The sequence below is a fragment of the Rana temporaria genome, chromosome 12 (assembly GCF_905171775.1).
Source record: "Rana temporaria chromosome 12, aRanTem1.1, whole genome shotgun sequence".
In the NCBI taxonomy this organism is placed as follows: domain Eukaryota; kingdom Metazoa; phylum Chordata; class Amphibia; order Anura; family Ranidae; genus Rana; species Rana temporaria.
Window position 1 is genome coordinate 68,284,524 of NC_053500.1, and position 14,045 is coordinate 68,298,568.

Sequence of the window (14,045 nt, forward strand, 5' to 3'; positions counted from 1 at the left end):
ACATGTGGCAGGTTACAAAATACGCAATGTTAGGCAGGTGACATGGCAAGTGACAATCCGCAATGTGTGGCAGGTGACGTGGCAAGTGACAATTCACAACGTGTGGCAGGTGACAAAATCCGCAATGTGTGGCAGGTGACGTGGCAAGTGACAATCCGCAATGTGTGGCAGGTGACGTGGCAAGTGACAGTCTGCAATGCGTGGCAGGCGATGTGGCAAGTGACAATTCACAACGTGTGGCAGGTGACGTTGTTGCAAGTGAAAATCCGCAATGTGTGGCAAGTGACAATCTGCATCTGATGGCAGGTGACGCGGCAAGTGACACACTCAGGGCTCCCACTGATTCTGCATTATGGTGAGTTGAACTATTTTATTTTATATAACAATGTAATAATAGAAATAATGCAATTCAATAATTTTTTTGTGATTCGGCACTGCATCGATTTAACTGACAATTGCGCGGTCGTGTGACATTGTACCTATACAAAATTTACGTCATTTTTTCCCCACAAATAGAGCTTTCTTTTGGTGGTATTTGATCACTTCTGCGGTTTTATTTTTTGTGCTATAAACAAAAATAGTGACAATTTAAAAAAATATATATATATATATTATTTTTTTTACTTTTTGCTATAATTAACATCCAAAAAAAATATATATATATACATTTCTTTATCAATTTAGGTTGATATGTATTCTTCTACATATGTTTGTTAAAAAAAAAAACACAATAAGTGTATATTAATTAGTTTGCGCAAAAGTTATAGCGTCTACAAAATAGAGGATGGATTTATGGCATTTTTATTATTTTTTTACTAGTAATAGCGGTGATCTGCGATTTGTAGCGAGACTGTGACATTGCGGTGGACAGATCGGACACCTTTGACACTTTTTTGGGACCAGTGACATTTATACAGCGATCTGTGCTATAAAAATGCACTGATTATTGTGTAAATGTCACTGGCAGGACAAGGACACATTTAGTGTTCCCTGGGAGGTGTTTCTAACTGGGGGAATGGGACTGACTGGAGGAGGAGACAGATCTCTGTTACTAATCACTAGGAACAGCAGATCTGTCTCTTCTCCCCTGTCAGAATGGGGAACTGTCTGTTTACATTGACAGATCCCTGTTCTGGCTCTCTGGAGCGATCACGGGTGTCCAGCTGACATTGTGGCCACGGCCACGCAAGGTCCTTTTTATACTCCTATATACACGTATAGAGCCATGACAGGTCCTCTTTATACTTCTATACATGTATAGAGCCATTTAGTTCCTCTTTATATTCCTACATACATGTATTGAGCCATGACACATCCTTTTATACTTCTATATACATGTATAGAGCCATGATTGGTCCTCTTTATACTTCTATATATATGTATAGAGCCATGACAGGTCCTCTTTATACTCCTACATACATGTATAATGCCATGACAGGTCCTCTTTATACTCCTATACATGAATAGAGCCATAACAGGTCCTTTTTTATAGAGCCATGACAGGTCCTCTTTATATTCCTACATACATGTATTGAGCCACAACAAGTCCTCTTTTTATACTCCTATATACATGTATAGAGCGATGACAGGTCCTTTTTATACTCCTTCATGCATGTATAGAGCCATGACAGGTTCTCTTTATACATGTAAACAACCATGACAGGTCCTCTTTATACTCCTTTACATGTATAAAGCCATGACAGGTCCTCTTTATCCGCATATACATGTATAGAGCCATGGCAGGTCCTCTTTAGTTATCATGATATAAAATAATGAATGTGGGGCATTTTGGTGGGCATTATTTTTTTTTCGGGGGGGGGGGGGGGGCAGCATTTCATTCTTGGTACCAGGCAGCACAATGTCTTGGGCCGGCACTACCCGAGTCCTTAGACGACGGTCTAGAGCAGCACTGTGCATTACAGGCCTCCCGAGTCCAGACCAAAGTCCCGCTTCCGACTCACAAGTCACAACTAGGGTTGTCCAGATACCGATACTAGTATCGGTATCGGGACCGATACCGAGTATTTGCGGGAGTACTCGTACTCGCGCAAATGCTCCCGATACCTAAATAGAATACTTTTTTTGTATTTATCAACATGTTCTATGAAAATTCTTTGAGTTTTTTACTACTGCGTGACAAGCAAATAAAACATTTTTATTCATTTTTACTCATTTTTATTCTTTTATAATGTCTTGAGTTAGAGTTCTTCATAATTCTAAAGAAAATATCCTTAGTCTGTATTGTGGTTTGAAAACTGTCACATGACATTTAAAAAAAGTATCGGTATTCGGTATCGGCGACTATATGAAAAAAAGTATCGGTACTTGTACTCGGTCCTAAAAAAGTGGTATCGGGACAACCCTAGTCACAACGATAACCATACCTCCCAATCGTTCCGGATTTTGCGGGGCCTTCCCGCAATTGGCAGCTCTGTCCCGCATTCCGGGCACCCTCATTGCGGTACAATACAGTGTACCAGGAAATTGCCCTGGGTCAGTCTAATGCCCCCTAAAATAGCCTTTTTTTTTTAAAATCAGATAATTTTTATTGAAAACAAACACAAATAACATACACATACATTTTCCACTGCGCTACGAAATATAATAGCCACATATTGTCGGGGACACAGAAATATCAATACAGCATAGTCATACTCTCCAGTATCGCATTAGTTCCATCCACTACACTAGTTATACAGTGGTACATAAAAGCAATGTTGGGCTGATTAACCTGAACCTTATGCAGATTAAGTGTGTCCTCCATGCAGGGGCGTTGCTAGGTAGCAAAAAGACCAAGGGCTTCAGCCCGAAGCCGGGACCGGGGGGGGGGGCGCGGTGCGACTCACCTGCCCTGACCTACGCGCGCGTGTGTCAGTACACACTAACGTGTGTGTGTGTATGTATGTCAGTTACACACTCCATGAGATCAGCATGTCTTTCAGGGTTGTTTCTGACACATGACCTACATACACCACTGACCAGACCTACAGACACTGGCCTGACCTGTCCTACATACACTGGTCTGACCTGCCCTACATACACAGGCCTGACCTGTCCCACATACACTGACCTGTCCTGTAGTGGATGTGATAAAAATAGTCAAACTAAGATAATGAAATGCCTATTTCAATGCACAAACACATGCTTTATATCACATATGATCATATATATATATATATATAACGTATGCAAATAGGTTATTGATTGCTATAGGAATAATCACATATAATCGTAATGCATAATTTACCCCTTTGCTAATATAATGTTGTATTTCAGAGATGCATCACATGGTTTATCAGAACAGGAACTCAGTCTGCAAAAAACAACTATTTTAGGACAGCTGAAAGTCCCTAAGAACCACAGAACCAGACAGATGCCAGACGCCAGGACGTCACAAGAATAATATTACATATTAATGAGAATGTTGAATATTAATGAATATTAATGAGCATGATCGTGTGTTCGGTCATGCGCTCTTGAATGTACTTGTAATCCATATAAAAACACACGGCTTACAATAAAAAGCAGAAGTAACGGTCTTCACCCTGAGACACAAGTCTGAGTGTAGATTATTTACGTTCTTCAGTTTGTACAAACGCTTCTTATCTAATTTGGCTCAGGAAGCAGATATCAGACACTCCGTGCACTTGGCTCGGGTCCAAAACAATTGGCGCCCAACGTGGGGCTTCGGGCTTCCTGATTCGGGCCAAGCCGATCGAGAGGGGACTGGGACGGAGACCAATGCGGACGGGTGCAGAGACTGATCACCTCTGAGAACGGTAAGACACTTTTAATTTTGTCTACTGTTCATCCCGCCCGTGGTTGGTTAGTTCCTGTTCCCGTGTCGGCTTGCCCTCGATCAGCAAAGCAGGCAGATAATATAGCTTGCCCGAGGGTCATTTATAAGAACCTGCATTGGTATCTGCAGCCTGTATTTTGTTTCCTGTTGTTTTTGTTTTGTTCTGTCAAGCTTGGGACGGCTGTTGGGAATAAGGGGATTAATTATATAATCACGGATGAGATTTGACGTGGTCAAACTCCTCCTGGGGGAATAAATAATTGTGCTGTGAAGCACGGATGACCAGGAGGGGGCGTCAGGAGAACGCATAGTTGCGTGGGGATCCCGTGAGGACTAATAATCCTATATTTCACTGCGGTTGTCACATATCTTGGTGTTTTGTTATATGTGCTGGCCTCTGATGTTTGGATGAGACAGGCAGAAAGGAATAGAGTCACAGATGCGATAACTGGCTGTGATAACGTGGTCAAACTTCTCTCAGGGTTGTTGTAAGGTATACCTGAGAAGGTGCGCACAGCTCAGGGTATCAGGTACTACTGCACAGGTGTGCACAAAGGTGTGCAGGGAAAATCCTGTGACGTTGTTCTGAGGTCTCATCTTTTAATCACATGAGCCAGGGATGTCATGTCCTGAATGTGTCTGTGGGCTACTGTTAGGAATTCATTCAGAGGGTTGGGGGTTGGTGAAAGTGATAACCCCAGGATACAGGGAAGAAATTCTTGGCCTGAAACCTTTGTTGGTAGATTTTCCAGATGTGTTGGTGTTCAGATTAAACGTGCACTACCCAGTCAGAATTGTAGTCGGTGCATCATTACCAGCAATAGAAGGTGAAGCTAGAGAGAGGGGATACTTACCTATTAGGTGCCCACTCCAGCCAGAACAGCCAGAAAAGTGTGAGGAGGGTGAAAAGGACAGAGTCAGAAGTTTGGGTTTGCCTCTGGGAGACGTAAATGACATTTAAAGGAACGCACTGTATTTAACTGCTGTATTGTTTAAGCTCGTCTGTCTGTAGCAGGCTGACACTTTCGATTTAAAAAAAAAAAAAAAAAAAAAGGAGAAAGTGTACTTTTAAAAAAGAGGAAGTGACAGCGCAGAAAGATCTCAAAAGAGCACGCAGCCAAAACTTCAAACTTGTGTCCTAGACAGCCTTGTAATACAAAATCCAGAGATCTGAACGTGTATCCCTCCATTAAATAGCAATGGGACAGAAGTTAGAAAAGCCGAGGGAAGGCAGCTTAGCTTACAGCTTGGTTTTAGAGAGGGAGGGAAAAACAGCAGTTAAGAGGATAAATGAACTTGCAAAAGTATGTGACATCAACATGCACATGGGTGGGAGGTTGCAGGCAGAAGAATGGAGGGTGTTGTTAAAACGGAAAAAAGGTCTATTGTCTGATCATGGCTTATTAGCTACAGCTGAAGCCTGGTACAGAGTATCGCAAGCTGTCCAAGTAGAGGGGTGGTCAGAGCAAGAGACAAACCAACATGGATATATTGTATATGTGTATCATAAACCAGAATGTACATTTGAGTCTGGACGGCCACCACCCTATAATGGCGTCCGAGCACAGGACAGGAGACCCTGCCCCTCAGCAACCGCCCCCTCACTTGATCCTCCCACCAGGCACCGTCCCAAGGTACCACCTCCTTCAGCACCCATGGCACCTCCCAAGGGCAGTGGCCATCTTGCAACACCCAACACTGGTGACACAGGAAGACTCCCCATGACTGCTTCCTGTGACGGCCATATTGGTACACCCATACCTATATGCCCAGTGTTAGATCAGACCGGAGCATATTACAAGGAAGGTGTTAACCCATTAATGATGTTAGAAGATGATGAGGATGAGGCAGAGGAAAGCATTGATAGTCACTGCCACTCACCTGAGCACCAAGAAGTGTCAGTGACCAAGGGGGGCGTCGCTCCAACTGGTACCACTCCCAGTTCAGCCAGTCATGAAGACCAGGGCCCAGCTCAGATTATAGTGTCTGGAGGCCTGTCGGATGTGAACACCAAGACAACTACACTTCCATACCAGGGCCATGAACCAGTACATCCCCCCCTTCAGTCACCTCACAGGGCGCTGCAGGAATTCTGTATAGAATCTGACCGAGTGACATCCTCACATCTCCATCCCACTTCCACAGCAGCACGGCCTACATCCGCAGGCCTGTGGGGAGCAGCGCAAGCAACCAGGGTTGGTGCTAGGTTCTCACTCCCATTGTATTCCCCTCCTCATTCACAACCGTTCTCTGAGGACACGGTGAATGTCTCAGGAGGACCCACAGGTGATTCACATGACACCATACAGTATGGCCCCCCCCCACAAAACAGGGGACTACCTCTCCAACCACCACAACAGGGAAATTACTGGAGACTTCCACCCAGTGGGTCACAACCTCACATACCAAGGGGGGAAATGCCACCTGCACCACTAGGCGCACCCCTGATGTATGTGACCTTTAGCCCTCAACAAGCATCATCCCTTGTAACCAGTCTACCAGATCCTGAAAAACAGCCCATGCCATTTTACAGAAGAGTTGCCCAGATCCAGAAGGCATACTCCTGTGCCTGGCGGGACCTGGTAAGTCTCTGTGAAATCAAAGCAGGGGATGCTTACTGGCCAGTAATGCTAAGGTGTTTCAAAGTGGACAGTGGCATCCCTGACAATACATATGGTTCGGGATGTGAGTTTGTGACGCAGTTACAACAGTGGGCACGTGACCGCCTGGCAGACCAAGCAACAAACATCCAAGACATTACACAAGATAAGGCTGAATCAGTTGAGAAATTCCATACTAGGATGTTACAGGTGTTCACCGATTTGGGATTCAGCACACAAAACAAGGCACATACGCAGATGCTATCCTCTGCATTTGTAACAGGCCTCAGGGACACAATCCGGAAAGGCCTGCTACTATCTCGGCCAGAGTACAGAGTGTTACCTCTTGACACTCTACTACTGGTAGCAAAGGGCATAGAGTCCTCACAGGGTAATAGGAAGGCAGTCCCTCTCATGTTGACTTCTGACACACCATACCCGCCACCACAAACACGAAACCCGCGAGCCTGCTGTTACAACTGTGGGAAGCCCGGACATTTTCGGAGACAATGCCGAAGCCCGTGGAGATCCGATCGAAGACAGCCCGATCATGGGGACCAAAGAAGAGGAGATGCTCAACACCAAGGACAAAACGTCCAGGGGAATCCCAACTCAGCACCCAATGATTGGCCTCCTCCTCCTCTGTTTGGCCATATGGATCCATAGGAATTCGGCAAGCCTGTGTCATACACTCCAACCATGATCGCAACACACAAAGATTCAGGGGGACCTCTAGCCAAGATAACACTCAGCATCGAGGGCCGGCCCACACAGTTCATTTGCGACACAGGTGCTGCCCGGTCTGTTATTCGAACGAAAGAATTACCCGATATCTCCTTCCTATCTGACAATGACATCACGTGCGTTGGAGTGGATGGAACACCCCGAAAAAGTCCTCTAACCCGCCCCCTACAAGTTGGCAACATCCCTGACCTGCTAACAAGATTTGTGGTTTCCGACACCTGTCCCTTGAACTTACTAGGGGCTGACGTCTTATCCAGACTCCAGGCCTCAATCTCCTTCCAACCTGATGGTGGTATCCGAGTAACCTCACCACTGACTGATGAAGACACGTCAGCATTATGCTCCATTCCGCTCTTGCTGTCCCTAAACGTAGAAGACAAGACTGGAATTCCGGAAGAGGTTTTAACCCGAATACCTTCCTGCCTGTGGTCTACAGGCCCAGAAGACATCGGTCATCTAAAAGTCCCGCCTGTCATGGTCAGAATGAAGCCTGGTGCCCCTTTCCCCAGAAAACCCCAATACCCCCTCAAGCCGTCCGTGTCAGCAGCAATCACTCGCCAGATAGAGGCCCTCCTCCAGAATGGGGCACTTATACCCTGCACAAGCCCCTGCAACACCCCACTCTTCCCAGTCAAGAAGAAAACCCCAAAAGGAGAACCTGTGAAATATCGCATGGTGCAGGACCTGCGAGCAGTGAATGAAGCCACCATACTGGAGACACCCATCGTACCCAACCCACACACCTTGCTGGCAGGAATACCACCCACGGCCAAGTACTTTACTGTGGTGGACCTAGCAAACGCCTACTTCAGTGTCCCCCTAGACCCGCGTTGTCAATTCTTATTCAGTTTCATCCACGAAAGGAAAAGCTACACCTGGACTGTAATGCCGCAAGGTGCCCAGAACTCCCCGTCCCAATTCTCCAAGGCAATGAAATTCATTCTGGACACGTGGATCAAACTCCACCCAGACGTTGTGCTTCTCGAATATGTGGATGACCTCTTGCTTTGCGCAGATACCCAAAATGAGGCTGCCACCCACTCTGAAGACCTTCTTTGTTACCTGGCTGAACAAGGCTGTAAAGCATCAAAACAGAAGATCCAGTGGTGCAAGCAAACAGTGGTCTTCCTTGGACATTGTATCTCACAAGGCGTAAGACATCTTACTCAAGAACGAATAGCTGTGATCAAAGCAATTCCGGTGCCAGTTGGCCACAAGTCTCTCCATGCTTTTCTGGGCCTAATATCTTATTGTCGTTCATGGATTCCAGAAGCATCTCTGCTAATGCAACCACTCTATGATGCTCTAAAGACTGATCCTTTCACTCTGCCACCAGAGGCCCTTACAAACTTTGAAATTCTGAAACAGATCCTGTCGTCGGCCCCTGCCCTTGGCATACCAGACTATGAAAAGAGCTTCAAGCTATTTGTCTCAGAGAGAGAAGGACACGCCACAGGAGTACTGGCCCAATCTTGTGACAACAGACTTAGACCTATCGGGTACTATTCCTGTCGATTGGATCCAGTAGCTAGGGGGGCACCCTCCTGCCTCAGAGCTGTTTTCGCAGCCCAAGCCCTTCTGGACAAAACTGCAGATCTCGTGTTGGGCCACTTCCTCATCCTTCTAGCTCCGCATGACATATCAGCCGTGCTAAACCAAGTACAACCAAAACATATGTCAGCAGCAAGACATCTCAGACTACAATGCACTTTGCTCCTCCCGGACAATATATCCCTCCTCAGATGTAACACCCTCAACCCGTCCACTCTGCTCCCGCTTTTCGAGGGGGGATACGACCCTTACGATATCTCTCACGACTGTCTTGAAATCATGAAGATGGAAACTACACACCTGCCAACAGTTAGCAGAGTGCCTCTGGACGACCCTGACCTGACTATCTATGTTGATGGATCAAGATATGCAGATCATGAAGGGAGGTACCACACCGGATATGCTGTCACTACCAGAGATACAATCCTCCATGCCTCTGCATTGCCCCCCTCTAAGTCCGCACAAGAAGCAGAACTTCAGGCCCTAATCATGGCATGCAAGCTGGCGGAAGGGAAGAAGGCTAACATTTATACGGACTCAAGATACGCTCTTGGAGTGGCCTGTGACTATGGTGTCCTGTGGAAGAATAGGGGTTTTCTGACAGCAGTGGGTACACCTATAAAACACAGCGCAGAAGTCAGGGACCTGATTGATGCTCTGCTACTTCCTACCCAAGTGGCAGTTCTCAAGGTAAAGGCACATGGCAGACTGAACACTCAAGAAGCACAAGGTAATCACTTGGCGGACACTGCAGCAAAACATGCCGCGAAAGGTGTGCGAGAAGTTGTACGCAGAGTGGACGTCCAAAACATTCCAACACAAGAGACAGTACAAGCCACCATGATCTTGCAGAACCCTCCTGTGGATTGGGCACGCTTGAAGGAAATGCAAGAGGCAGCAAGTGAAGAGGAAAAAGGAACATGGACGAAGAAGGGAGCCATATTGAAGGATGGACTCATGGAAGTGAATAAGAGACCATGTTTACCACGGTCCATGTTCCCAGCTGTGGTGCAGTGGGCTCATGGTGCTTCTCACCTGTCGAAGACCTTGATGAATGCTTTGATCAATAAATACTACCTGGCCCCAGGAATTACCCCACTTACCAACAACTTCTGTAAGTCATGCGTCATTTGTGCCAAGTGCAACCCAGGCAGAACGGAAAAGACACCCATGAAACATCTGGCTAAAGCTCAATATCCCTTTCAACGAATACAGATTGATCATATTCAGATGCCGAAGAGTGGCCGGTATGAATACGCTCTAGTAATCGTTGATATGTTCAGTTCCTGGCCCGAAGCGTTCCCTGTGACCAACATGACAGCGAAGACCACAGCCAAGAAGCTTCTAACGGAAATAGTGTGCAGATATGGTGTCCCAGAGGTCATAGAGAGTGATCAGGGGCCGGCTTTCACGGCCTCGTTAACCAAAGAAATATGGACAGCCCTAGGGGTCACACTTGCTTTCCACACCCCGTATCACCCTCAGAGCAGTGGGAAGGTAGAAAGATTGAATGGCACAATAAAATCCCGAATGTTGAAAATGTCTCAGGAGACAGGGATGAGCTGGCCAGATAGTCTACCCATCGCCCTGTTCAGTGTGAGATACACTCCTAAAGAGAGCCATGGTTTATCACCTTATGAAATACTGTTTGGTTCAGCCCCGAGATTAGGGTGTTATTATCCACAACAGTTACAGTTACAATCCGATGTATTAACTGATTATGTGACTGCTTTATCTCGTGAATTAACCCGAATCCATGCAAAGGTTTTCTCTTCCATTCCAGATCCTGAGTTAGATACAGGAACACACAAGCTGGTCCCCGGTGATTGGGTTCTGGTGAAGAAATTTGTGCGAAAACACCCTCTTGAACCAAGATATGACGGTCCCTTCCAGGTCCTCCTAATAACAGCTACATCTGTGAAAGTTGCAGGGAAGAATACCTGGATACACGCCTCCCACTGCAAGAAGGTCACCATACCCAAGGAAACGGATAAAGATAAATCATGATCATATATATCCTTTGTCTGTGTGGGTTGACTGGGGCACAGCATGCAGCTATTACTAAGAAAGATGGGAAGGTCATTTTTTGGTATAATTCATCTGATACCCATATAGCCACGTTTGACTTCCACCCGTGTAAGATACTCCCATGTCCTGAGCATGACAGCAGGTCAGAACGGTATGAAAAAGGTGACGGAGAGGGATATATATGTGTCACTAAAGGGTCATGGGGAAAAAATTGTGACAGTTGGGGAGCAGCAGCTTGGAACACAGGGACACCCTGGGGATATAACCCTCTGCCAGCCTATGACAGTAAAGACAGCCAGGGGGAGCCCTTGCTAACCCGTCTTACCCTCACCAAGCCAGGGCCCAGTATGACACTTGTCCTAAACATACGGAATCCGAGCCCATCCGATAAGGGAGAGTATGTGTTGGGGTGGTGGTTCGGAGGTGGTCACTGGGGTCATAAAGGGTCTTTCCGCCTAGAAGATATGTACAACAACAATGAATGGCAGCCAATCAAGAACCTGCCGCCCCCACCAAACCCCTTAAAGCCCCATGTACAGACCCTGGAGGACATGGTTGCAATAGCAGATCCTACCTTCAAGGATACAATGGAGGTTGAGACCGGCCTTTCAGAAATCAATCTCTGGCTAGAATGGATGAGATATAGCGCCAGCAGACATAATAAAACCAACTGCTATGTCTGTGGTAGTGCAAGGCCACATTTGGGTACAGTCCCATTAGTTATACCTAAAAAAGAGGAAGAGTGCTTCCTAAGCCTCTACGCTAACATTTCCACCAACCAATTAACATGTGAAAAATGGAAAAAGGAATATCCCATAGACACCAGTGCTTCAATACCTAAGATAGCTATCACCTTATACCCTGGAAACTACACTTGTTATGCTCACCATGAAGGGAGGGGTAAAAACCTAGGTAACTTCTCCAAAGGTTACTGTGCTTCTTACAGTCATGTCCCGGCCAACTTAATACAGAATCAAAGTCAATCCTTGGGGGATGTGTATTGGATATGTGGAGACATGCAAGTGAGGTCCAGATTGGAAGGACAATGGAGGGGAGAATGTGCCCTTGCAAAGGCCATCATGCCTCTGCACATCCTAACCCTAACGGAAGGTACTCACAACACACAGGGTAAGAGGACAAAAAGGGAAGCCCTTCCGGGAAGTTTTGACCCTCATGTGTATTTAGATGCCATTGGAGTTCCGAGGGGGGTCCCTGATGAATTCAAGGCCCGAGACCAGGTAAAAGCAGGTTTAGAGGCCCTAATCCCCATAATAACTGTTAGCAAAAATGTAGACTGGATAAATTATATATATTACAATCAGCAAAGGTTTGTCAATTACACGAGAGACGCATTCCAGGGAATAGCCGAACAGTTGGAGGCCGACTCTCAAATGACTTTCCAGAACCGGATGGCTCTGGATATGATATTTGCAGAGAAAGGAGGGGTTTGTACTGTGATAGACAAGATGACCAGCACCACTTGCTGTACATATATTCCAGACAACACCGGCCCGAATGGCCAAGTCACTGTAGCCCTTAAAAAGTTGAAGAATCTGTCAGTTGAACTAAAGAAAAATTCAGGCATCACAGATCCATGGGACCAATACTTCAGTTGGATGAACGGGTGGCAGAGAATTTTAACCCAAATAGGAGTAACCATACTAATCTTTCTATTTCTCCTCGCTCTGATAATTTGTTGCATACTCCCTTGTTTAAAGAAATGTATAGAGAAAGCAGTAGAACAAGGAATCCCTACGTTTGTGAACCAAGACATAGGGCTCGAGGAAGATGAGTACGAAGAACCGCACATTCCACTACAGACATTCCCAGTCTCACATCATGAATAGGCAGGATGACAGGGACAGATAGGGTAGGAGCCTTGAGGCCGCGACCTGGGTCCAGCTGCAGCGAAAGCCATCCTCACCACTAGAGGCTCTGGGGAAAACCTGCTGGACCTTAGACTCCGCGCGCCTTGGGGTGGGGAAACTTAGATTAAAACAGGGACAGATTAAAATAGATTAAAATAGACATTTCAAGGGGGGTGCTGTAGTGGATGTGATAAAAATAGTCAAACTAAGATAATGAAATGCCTATTTCAATGCACAAACACATGCTTTATATCACATATGATCATATATATATATATATATATATAACGTATGCAAATAGGTTATTGATTGCTATAGGAATAATCACATATAATCGTAATGCATAATTTACCCCTTTGCTAATATAATGTTGTATTTCAGAGATGCATCACATGGTTTATCAGAACAGGAACTCAGTCTGCAAAAAACAACTATTTTAGGACAGCTGAAAGTCCCTAAGAACCACAGAACCAGACAGATGCCAGACGCCAGGACGTCACAAGAATAATATTACATATTAATGAGAATGTTGAATATTAATGAATATTAATGAGCATGATCGTGTGTTCGGTCATGCGCTCTTGAATGTACTTGTAATCCATATAAAAACACACGGCTTACAATAAAAAGCAGAAGTAACGGTCTTCACCCTGAGACACAAGTCTGAGTGTAGATTATTTACGTTCTTCAGTTTGTACAAACGCTTCTTATCTAATTTGGCTCAGGAAGCAGATATCAGACACTCCGTGCACTTGGCTCGGGTCCAAAACAGTCCCACATACACTGTCCTGTCCCACATACACTGACCTGTCCTGACCAACATACACTGACCTGTCCTGACCAACATACACTGACCTGTCCTGACCAACATACACTGTCCTGTCCTGACCAACATACACTGACCTGTCCTGACCAACATACACTGACCTGTCCTGACCTACATACACTGACCTGTCCTGACCAACATACACTAACACTGACCTGTCCTGACCAACATACACTGACCTGTCCTAACCAACATACACTGACCTGTCCTGACCAACATACACTGACCTGTCCTGACCTACATACACTGACCTGTCCTGACCAACATACACTAACACTGACCTGTCCTGACCAACATACACTGACCTGTCCTAACCAACATACACTGACCTGTCCTGACCAACATACACTGACCTGTCCTGACCAACATACACTGACCTGTCCTGACCAACATACACTGTCCTGTCCTGACCAACATACACTGACCTGTCCTGACCAACATACACTGACCTGTCCTGACCAACATACACTGACCTGTCCTGGCCTACATACACTGACCTGTCCTGACCAATATACACTAACACTGACCTGTCCTGACCAACATACACTGGCCTGTCCTGACCAACATACACTGACCTGTCCTGACCAACATACACTGACCTGTCCTGCATACACTACACTGACCTGACT

The 14,045-nt window shown here is 45.9% G+C and overlaps 1 long non-coding RNA gene across 1 annotated transcript; it reads left to right on the forward strand.

The window, feature by feature from the left end:
- Window positions 1–3,144: 3,144 nt before the first annotated feature.
- LOC120919374 lies at window positions 3,145–13,246 on the forward strand. The gene is made up of 2 exons (XR_005744561.1): window positions 3,145–3,779; window positions 12,972–13,246. It is a non-coding gene; the product is annotated as an uncharacterized LOC120919374 (long non-coding RNA).
- The last annotated feature ends 799 nt before the right edge of the window (window positions 13,247–14,045 follow it).